General features: G+C 49.8%; 1 non-coding gene across 1 annotated transcript; it reads left to right on the forward strand.

Annotated features, from left to right (window-relative positions):
- Positions 1-1,659: 1,659 nt before the first annotated feature.
- LOC134951725 (U1 spliceosomal RNA) lies at positions 1,660-1,826 on the forward strand. The gene has a single exon (XR_010184412.1). It is a non-coding gene; the product is annotated as a U1 spliceosomal RNA (small nuclear RNA).
- Positions 1,827-8,474: the final 6,648 nt, after the last annotated feature.

Genomic DNA, 8,474 nt, shown 5'->3' on the forward strand with positions numbered 1-8,474 from the left:
TACTATTGTGAGGACATGCCCATTGCCAGCAAAAACACACCCCTTTTTGGACTGTGCGCCAAATGTGCGAACTGTTCCTGTTTAAAATATAGGGGGTACAAACACCAAAATAAGTACTGTTATGGGTGAGGGTTGATGGTGCTGGGAAAGAGGTGCAAGGTCAGAGGCGGAACCAGCGGTGGTGCTAGGGGGCACCAGGCAAAATCTTGCCTAGGGCATCATATTGGTTAGGGCCAGCTCTGCCAAAGGGCCTTGTGGGGGAAATGTCTTCAGTAAAAGCATTCCCTGTGTGTGTGGTGTGTCGGTACGCGTGTGTCGACATGTCTGAGGAAGAAGGCTATATTAGAGAGGAGCGGGAGCAAATGAATGTGGTGTCTCCGCCGACACCTGATTGGATGGATATGTGGAATGTTTTAAATGCTAGTGTAAACTCATTGCACAAAAGATTAGACAAGGCTGAAGCTTTGGGACAGTCAGGGTCTCAACCCATGCCTGATCCTATGTCGCAGGGACTGTCAGGGTCTCATAAGTGCCCACTATCCAGATTGTTGACACAGATACCGACACGGATTCTGACTCCAGTGTCGATTACGATGATGCAAAGTTACAGCCAAAATTGGCAAAATACATTTGATATATGATTATGGCAATAAAAGATGTTTTGCACATCACAGAGGAGCCCCCTATCCCTGACAAGAGGGTACATATGTACAAGGGAAAGAAGCCTGAGGTAACCTTTTCCCCTCACACGAGCTGAACGAGTTATGTGAAAAAGCTTGGGAATCTCCTGCAGATTTCCAAAAGGATTCTTATGGCGTATCCTTTCCCATCAACGGATAGGTTACGATGGGAATCCTCCCCTTGGGTGGACAAAGCATTAACACGCTTATCCAAGAAGTTAGCCCTCCCGTCCCAGGATACGGCTACCCTCAAAGAGTCTGCTGACCGCAAACAGGAGATTACCCTGAAGTCCATTTATACACATTCAGGTACCTTACTCAGACCGGCAATTGCGTCGGCCTGGGTGTGTATGTGTAGTGCTGTAGCGGCATGGACGGATACTCTAGATAAGGATACTATTTTATTGCCCCTGGGGCATATAAGAGATGCTGTCCTATATATGTGTGTATGCAAACTACAGGTGGTGCTGCATGGCTCACACGCTTTTACTTGTCTTGTAGAGCAACTCTGGAGCTGTTACTGGGTCCAGCTGCTGCAAGAAATCAGCTTGAATGCTTCAGGGGCTGGGGCATGGCCAACATGAGCCCCACACTGATGGGGGTGTATAAAGCGATCTAGGGGTCATCCAAGCGCAACCCCACAAAGGCCGCCATGCCCTGCGTGACCATTTTCTCTTTTCATATGCAGACGAGGGTTGCAGCCAACTATACCCATTGCTTGGATGACATCACCATATGCGAATCCATCTGCTGCAGGCCTTCCCCCAGGAATGCTTGCACTAGTTGTTGCATTTGGTTTGTTGCTTGGGGGGTGCTTCAGTATTAGGCAGCCTTCTGCCCTCACACATTCGTCTGAAAATGTGTTCTCCCTGCAGTTGTTGTCCCCAGATGAGAGTTCCCTTGTGCTGCCTCAGTTGAATCTCCTTTACTTGACGGAGGTGTGCCTGAGCAGCGGCCCTCCCCAGCCCTATCTCAAATCATACTTATTTTGCTTAGGTGATACCATGGTCATGAAGATTGTTTTCCCAGGGTGAGGTTCATTCATTGCATTCTGGGTATGCTGACCTCTGTGATTTCCCCAAATGTGAGAATCTCGACTGCATAATTTGTGGTAGGGGGGGGGGACTGCATTTGTGCTTTCCCCTGGTTGGCTCTGGTATAATTTAGATCTCATTGTCTCAGGTCTCTCTCCCGCCTAGTTTGCTGTCTGTTTCCACTTCTCTTTTCTTGAGCCCCTCCCTTCTATGCCCTTGCGCACTATCCTGACTTCTCCCGTCTGCTTACTTTGTGCCTTCCAACGCACAATGCGAACTACAGGTGGTGTTGCAGGGCCCACACCCTTTTATTTGCATTACAGAGCAGCTCTGGAGCTGTTACAGTGCCCAGCTGCTGCAAGAAATCAGCTTGAATGCTTCAGGGGCTGGGGCATGGCCAACATGAGCCCCACACCAAAGGAGGGTGGGGGGTGTTCAATGCGAACTAGGGGTCATCCAAGCGCCCCTTTTCTCTTTTCATATGCAGATGAGGGTTCCAGCCAACTTTGGCCCACTGCATGGATGACATCACCGTATGCAAATCCGTCTGCTGCAGACCTTTCCCCAGGAATGCTTGTACTAGTTGTTGCATATGGTTTGATGTTTGAGGGTGCTTCAGTATTAGGCAGCCTTCCGCCCTCTCATTTTCATCTGAAAAGATGTGGTCTCCCTGCAGTTGTTGTCCCCAGACAAGAGTTCCCTTGTGCTTCCTCAGTTGAATCTCCTTAACTTGACGGTGGTGTGCTCGAGCAGCCGCCCTCCACAGCCCTATCCCAACACATGCTTTTCTTGCGTATGAGATCTCTTGATCATGAAGATAGTTCTCACAGGGTGAGGTTCATCCATTACATTTTAAAGTAGGAAGGTACAAATTACATATTCAAATTACATATATGTGCTGGATTCAAATGTTTTCCCCCCTTCCTTTCTCAATTGTGCCCATCAGCAGCTATTCTAATGTTGCTGCCAATGGGTGTGACACATTCATTTCTTCTGTGGGGTACACTGGACTCCACAAGGATTCACATTGGGGTGTAGAGTAGGATCTTGATCTGAGGCACCAACAGGCTCAAAGCTTTTGACTGTTCCCAAGATGCTCAGCGCCCCCTGCTCTATAACCTCGCTTCCATGAACAGGGAGCTCAGTTTGTAGTTGGTGCCTTCAGTAGCAGGCCACTTAACAGGGGGCTGCCTCAGGCAGCCTATTCTTAGCTATTAATTTTGACAAGAAAAGAAGAACTTTTTTTTATAAGAATCTACAAGGGCTGCAGCAGGTTAGGTCTAGTAGACATCTTTACTGCAGCTCCATCACTCCCAGCGGCGCAGTATACTCCCGTGCCCTGGTTGCTGGGTCACTGCAGCGGAGGCTCCGGTTTCTTCCTAAGGTCAGTCACACACACACCGCCCTCCGGGATCACGAGGCCGCTGATGAAAGGGAGGTAAGGGACTTCTGTGCCCACACTATACCGTGATCCAGCGTGGCTGTAGGGGGTGGGCCATGTGCGCACTGGCGTGGACACTGATTACTGGGCAGCCGCTCCACTAGCCACCAGGGACAGTTAAGGAGCACAGCTCTGGGGGGTTTTTCTCTTATATTAACCCCATTTTGTACTACCCGCAGTGCATTGTGATAGGTAATAGAGCCTGATTCAGGTTGGATTGCAATCGCAATAAGCAATCCAACTGCAAAAATTGCTAAGAGCATACGCATGCGCCTGCATTTTCTGCGGCACCCCGCAGATAATGCGATCGCTTCTGACTGTCAATCGGTGCTGGGGGGGGGGGCAGCAACAATCCATTTCCAAGTCGGAGATGGAGCGGTGCATGGGCAGGGCTACAAAATGGGGTCGGCAACGGAGAAACAGGAGGCGTGGTCAGAGCTGCTGCATGACATCACATGCAGCAGCTGCGATCACAAAAATGGTGGCGGCTTCCTGCGCACACATACAGTCTGCACCAACAGGAGGCTAACCCATTTTTTATGATCACGCTGAACTGCACTGAGACTGCAATTTCAGCGTGGTCAAGAAGGGAGGCGGCATGCTGGGTGGCCCCAGCATGCGAACCAAAGGATTGCAAATTCTGTTACTTAGCAGAATTTGCAATCCTTACTGAATTAGGCCCATTGATTACAAAATGTATTTGTAAATATTTGAAGTTTTTCTTCAGGGACTAACACAAAAGATGCTTGGGGCTACTAACACATGGGTAAGCCACGTAAAGCTTCCCATGGGTCAGTGGCATCACAACGGGGTTGCGGCCCACACCCGAGTGTCACCCGCCAAGGGGGGTGACACCAAAGTGCCGGCTCCTCTTCAGTGACAGAATATGGGTGTTTCACTGTAACATTACGTGCAACACCCAGTTTCTGTCACTGTGCAGGAGCCAGCACCACTCACACACTAGTCCCCGGGTGCAGCACTCAACCCCCGGGATACCCGGAGCAACAAAATGGAGATTCAGGAAAACAGGCCACACCCCTACCTATGAGACCATGCCTCCTTTTTACCATTGCGCTGCTTATCTGCGCGCACTGCATTACAATCTCCCTCGCTGCCTCTCTGGGTGTCACCAATGATAGTGACACCTTTGCCATGCTTGTAGCAGCTGGTCCTAAGATCTACACCTCCAGCCCTGAGTGTTTGCCCTTGTGACTTGTTGATCATCATAGCGAAGCAGATTCTTACAGAAAACTGCAGGGGCTTAGATTGAAAAGAAAAACATTGACGAACCCATCATTTCAGCAACAGGGTCTGCCACACGGCTGACTGAAATGACTGGTTGGTTTGGGTCCCCACCAAAAAAGAAGCAATCAATCTCTCCTTGCACAAACTGGCTCTACAGAGGCAAGATGTCCACCTCATCATCCTCCGATTCCTCACCCCTTTCACTGTGTACATCGCCCCCCTCACATATTATTAATTCGTCCCCACTGGAATCCACCATCTCAGATCCCTGTGTACTTTCTGGAGGCAATTGCTGGTAAATGTCTCCACGGAGGAATTGATTATAATTCATTTTGATGATCATCATCTTCTCCACATTTTCTGGAAGTAACCTTGTACGCCGATTGCTGACAAGGTGAGCGGCTGCACTAAACACTCTTTTGGAGTACACACTGGAGGGAGGGCAACTTAGGTAGAATAAAGCCAGTTTGTGCAAGGGCCTCCAAATTGCCTCTTTTTCCTGCCAGTATACATACGGACTGTCTGACGTGCCTACCTGGATGCGGTCACTCATATAATCCTCCACCATTCTTTCAAAGGTGACAGAATCATATGTAGTGACAGTAGACGACATGTCAGTAATCGTTGCCAGGTCCTTCAGTCCGGACCAGATGTCAGCACTCACTCCAAACTGCCCTGCATCACCGCCAGCGGGTGGGCTCGGAATTCTTAGCCTTTTCCTTGCACCCCCAGTTGCGGGAGAATGTGAAGGAGGAGCTGTTGACGGGTCACGTTCCGCTTGACTTGACAATTTTCTCACCAGCAGGTCTTTGAACCTCTGCAGACTTGTGTCTGCCGGAAAGAGAGATACAATGTAGGTTTTAAATCTAGGATCGAGCACGGTGGCCAAAATGTATTGCTCTGATTTCAACAGATTGAATCCTGGTTAAGCGAATTAAGGGCTCCATCCACAAGTCCCACATGCCTAGCGGAATCGCTCTGTTTTAGCTCCTCCTTCAATGTCTCCAGCTTCTTCTGCAAAAGCCTGGCAGTGTCTGAACTGACTTCACGTGTGGCAAGTTCAAAGGGTTGCAGAACCTTACACAACGTTGAAATCATTCTCCACTGCGCTTGAGTCAGGTGCATTCCCCCTCCTTTGTCTATATCGTGGGTAGATGTATAGGCTTGAATGGCCTTTTGCTGCTCCTCCATCCTCTGAAGCATATAGAGGGTTGAATTCCACCTCGTTACCACCTCTTGCTTCAGAGGATGGCAGGGCAGGTGCAGGAATGTTTGGTGGTGCTCCAGTCTTCGGCACGCGGTGGCTGAATGCAGAAAGTGGCCCGCAATTCTTCGGGCCACCGACAGCATCTCTTGCACGCCCCTGTCGTTTTTTTAAATAATTCTGCACCACCAAATTCAATGTATGTGCAAAACATGGGACGTGCTGGAATTTGCCCAGATGTAATGCACGCACAATATTGGTGGCATTGTCCGATGTCACAAATCCCCAGGAGAGTCCAATTGGGGTAAGCCATTCTGCGATGATGTTCCTCAGTTTCCGTAAGAGGTTGTCAGCTGTGTGCCTCTTATGGAAAGCGGTGATACAAAGCGTAGTCTGCCTAGGAACGAGTTGGCATTTGCGAGATGCTGCTACTGGTGCCGCCGCTGCTGTTCTTGCTGCGGGAGGCAATACATCTACCCAGTGGGCTGTCACAGTCATATAGTCCTGAGTCTGCCCTGCTCCACTTAACCACGGACATGTGGACTAGTGGACCTTGGGTACAACTGCATTTTTTAGGACACTGGTGACTCTTTTTCTGAGGTCTGTGTACATTTTCGGTATCGCCTGCCTAGAGAAATGGAACCTAGATGGCATTTGGTACCGGGGACACAGTACCTCAATCAAGTCTCTAGTTGCCTCTGAATTAACGATGGATACCGGAACCACGTTTCTCACCACCCAGGCTGACAAGACCTGAGTTATCCGCTTTGCAGCAGGATGACTGCTGTGATATTTCATCTTCCTCGCAAAGGACTGTTGGACAGTCAATTGCCTACTGGAAGTAGTACAAGTGGTCTTCCGACTTCCCCTCTGGGATGACGATCGACTCCCAGCAGCAACAACAGCAGCGCCAGCAGCAGTAGGCGTTACACTCAAGGATGCATCGGAGGAATCCCAGGCAGGAGAGGACTCGTCAGACTTGCCAGTGACATGGCCTGCAGGACTATTGGCTTTCCTGTCTAAGGAGGAAATTGACACTGAGGGAGTTGGTGGTGTGGTTTGCAGGAGCTTGGTTACAAGAGGAAGGGATTTAGTGGTCAGTGGACTGCTTCCGCTGTCATCCAAAGTTTTTGAACTTGTCACTGACTTATGATTAATGCGCTGCAGGTGACGTATAAGGGAGGATGTTCTGAGGTGGTTAACGTCCTTACCCTTACTTATTACAGCTTGACAAAGGCAACACACGGCTTGACACCTGTTGTCCGCATTTGTGTACAGGATGCATACCTTCATGTCCCCATTTATCCATCTCATCAGGCGTACCTCAGATTTGCGGTACAGGATTGTCATTGCCAATTTCAGACGTTGCTGTTTGGTCTCTCCACGGCCCAGAGAATTTTCACCAAGGTAATGGCGGAAATGATGGTTCTCCTGCGTAAGCAAGGTGTCACAATTATCCCGTACTTGAGCGATCTCATAAAAGCGAGATCAAGAGAGCAGTTGCTGAACAGCGTATCACTTTCACTGAAAGTGTTACAGCAACACGGCTGGATTTTCAATATCCCAAAGTCGCAGTTGGTTTCTACGACTCGTCTGTCTTTCTTGGGCATGATTCTGGACACAGACCAGAAGAGAGTTTATCTCCCGATAGGAAAGGCCCAGGAACTCATGACTCTTGTCAGGAACCTATTGAAACCAAAACTTGTGTCAGTGCATCACTGCACTCGAGTCCTGGGAAAGATGGTGGCATCATACGAAGCCATTCCATTCGGCAGGTTCCATGTGAGGACTTTCCAATGGGACCTACTGGACAAGTGGTCTGGGTCACATTTGCAGATGCATTGGTTGATCACCCTGTCCCTCAGGGTCAGGGTATCACTCCTGTGGTGGCTGCAGAGTGCTCACCTTCTCGAGTGACGCAGATTCGGCATTCAGGACTGGATCCTGGTGACCACAGAGGCAAGCCTCCAAGGTTGGGGAGCAGTCACACAGGGAAGAAATATCCAAGGTCTTTGGTCAAGTCAAGAGACTTGTCTTCACATCAACATCCTGAAACTAGGGGCCATATACAATGCCCTACGTCAAGCGGAGACCTTACTTCGCGACCAACCGGTTCTGATCCAGTCAGACAACGTCACCGCAGTGGCTCATGTAAACCGCCAAGGCGGCACAAGGAGCAGAGTGGCGATGGCACAAGCCACCAGAATTCTTCGCTGGGTGGAGAATCACGCAAGCGCACTGTCAGCAGTGTTCATTCTGGGAGTGGACAACTGGGAAGCAGACTTCCTCAGCAGACACGACCTACATCCGGGAGAGTGGGGACTTCATCAGGAAGTCTTTGCACAGATTACAAGTCGGTGGGAACTGCCACAGATAGACATGATGGCGTCCCGGCTCAACAAAAAGCTACAGAGGTATTGCGCAAGGTCAAGAGACCCTCAGGCAGTAGCTGTAGACACCCTAGTGACACCGTGGGTGTTCCGGCCGGTCTATGTATTTCCTCCTCTTCCTCTCATACCCAAGGTGTTAAGGATAATAAGACAAAGAGGAGTGAGAACAATCCTCATTGTTCCAGATTGGCCACGGAGGACCTGGTATCCGGATCTGCAGGAAATGCTCACAGAAGATCCGTGGCCTCTTCCTCTAAGACAGGACCTGTTGCATCAGGGGCCCTGTCTGTTCCAAGACTTACCGCGGCTGCGTTTGACGGCATGGCGGTTGAATGCCGGATCCTAGCAGTGAAAGGCATTCCGGTTGAGGTCATCCCTACGCTGATAAAGGCTAGGAAGGATGTAACGTCAAAACATTACACCGTATATGGTGAAATTATGTTTCTTGGTGTGAGGCCAGGAATGCTCCTACGGAAGAAT

Source organism: Pseudophryne corroboree, chromosome 8 (assembly GCF_028390025.1).
Source record: "Pseudophryne corroboree isolate aPseCor3 chromosome 8, aPseCor3.hap2, whole genome shotgun sequence".
NCBI classification, from domain to species: domain Eukaryota; kingdom Metazoa; phylum Chordata; class Amphibia; order Anura; family Myobatrachidae; genus Pseudophryne; species Pseudophryne corroboree.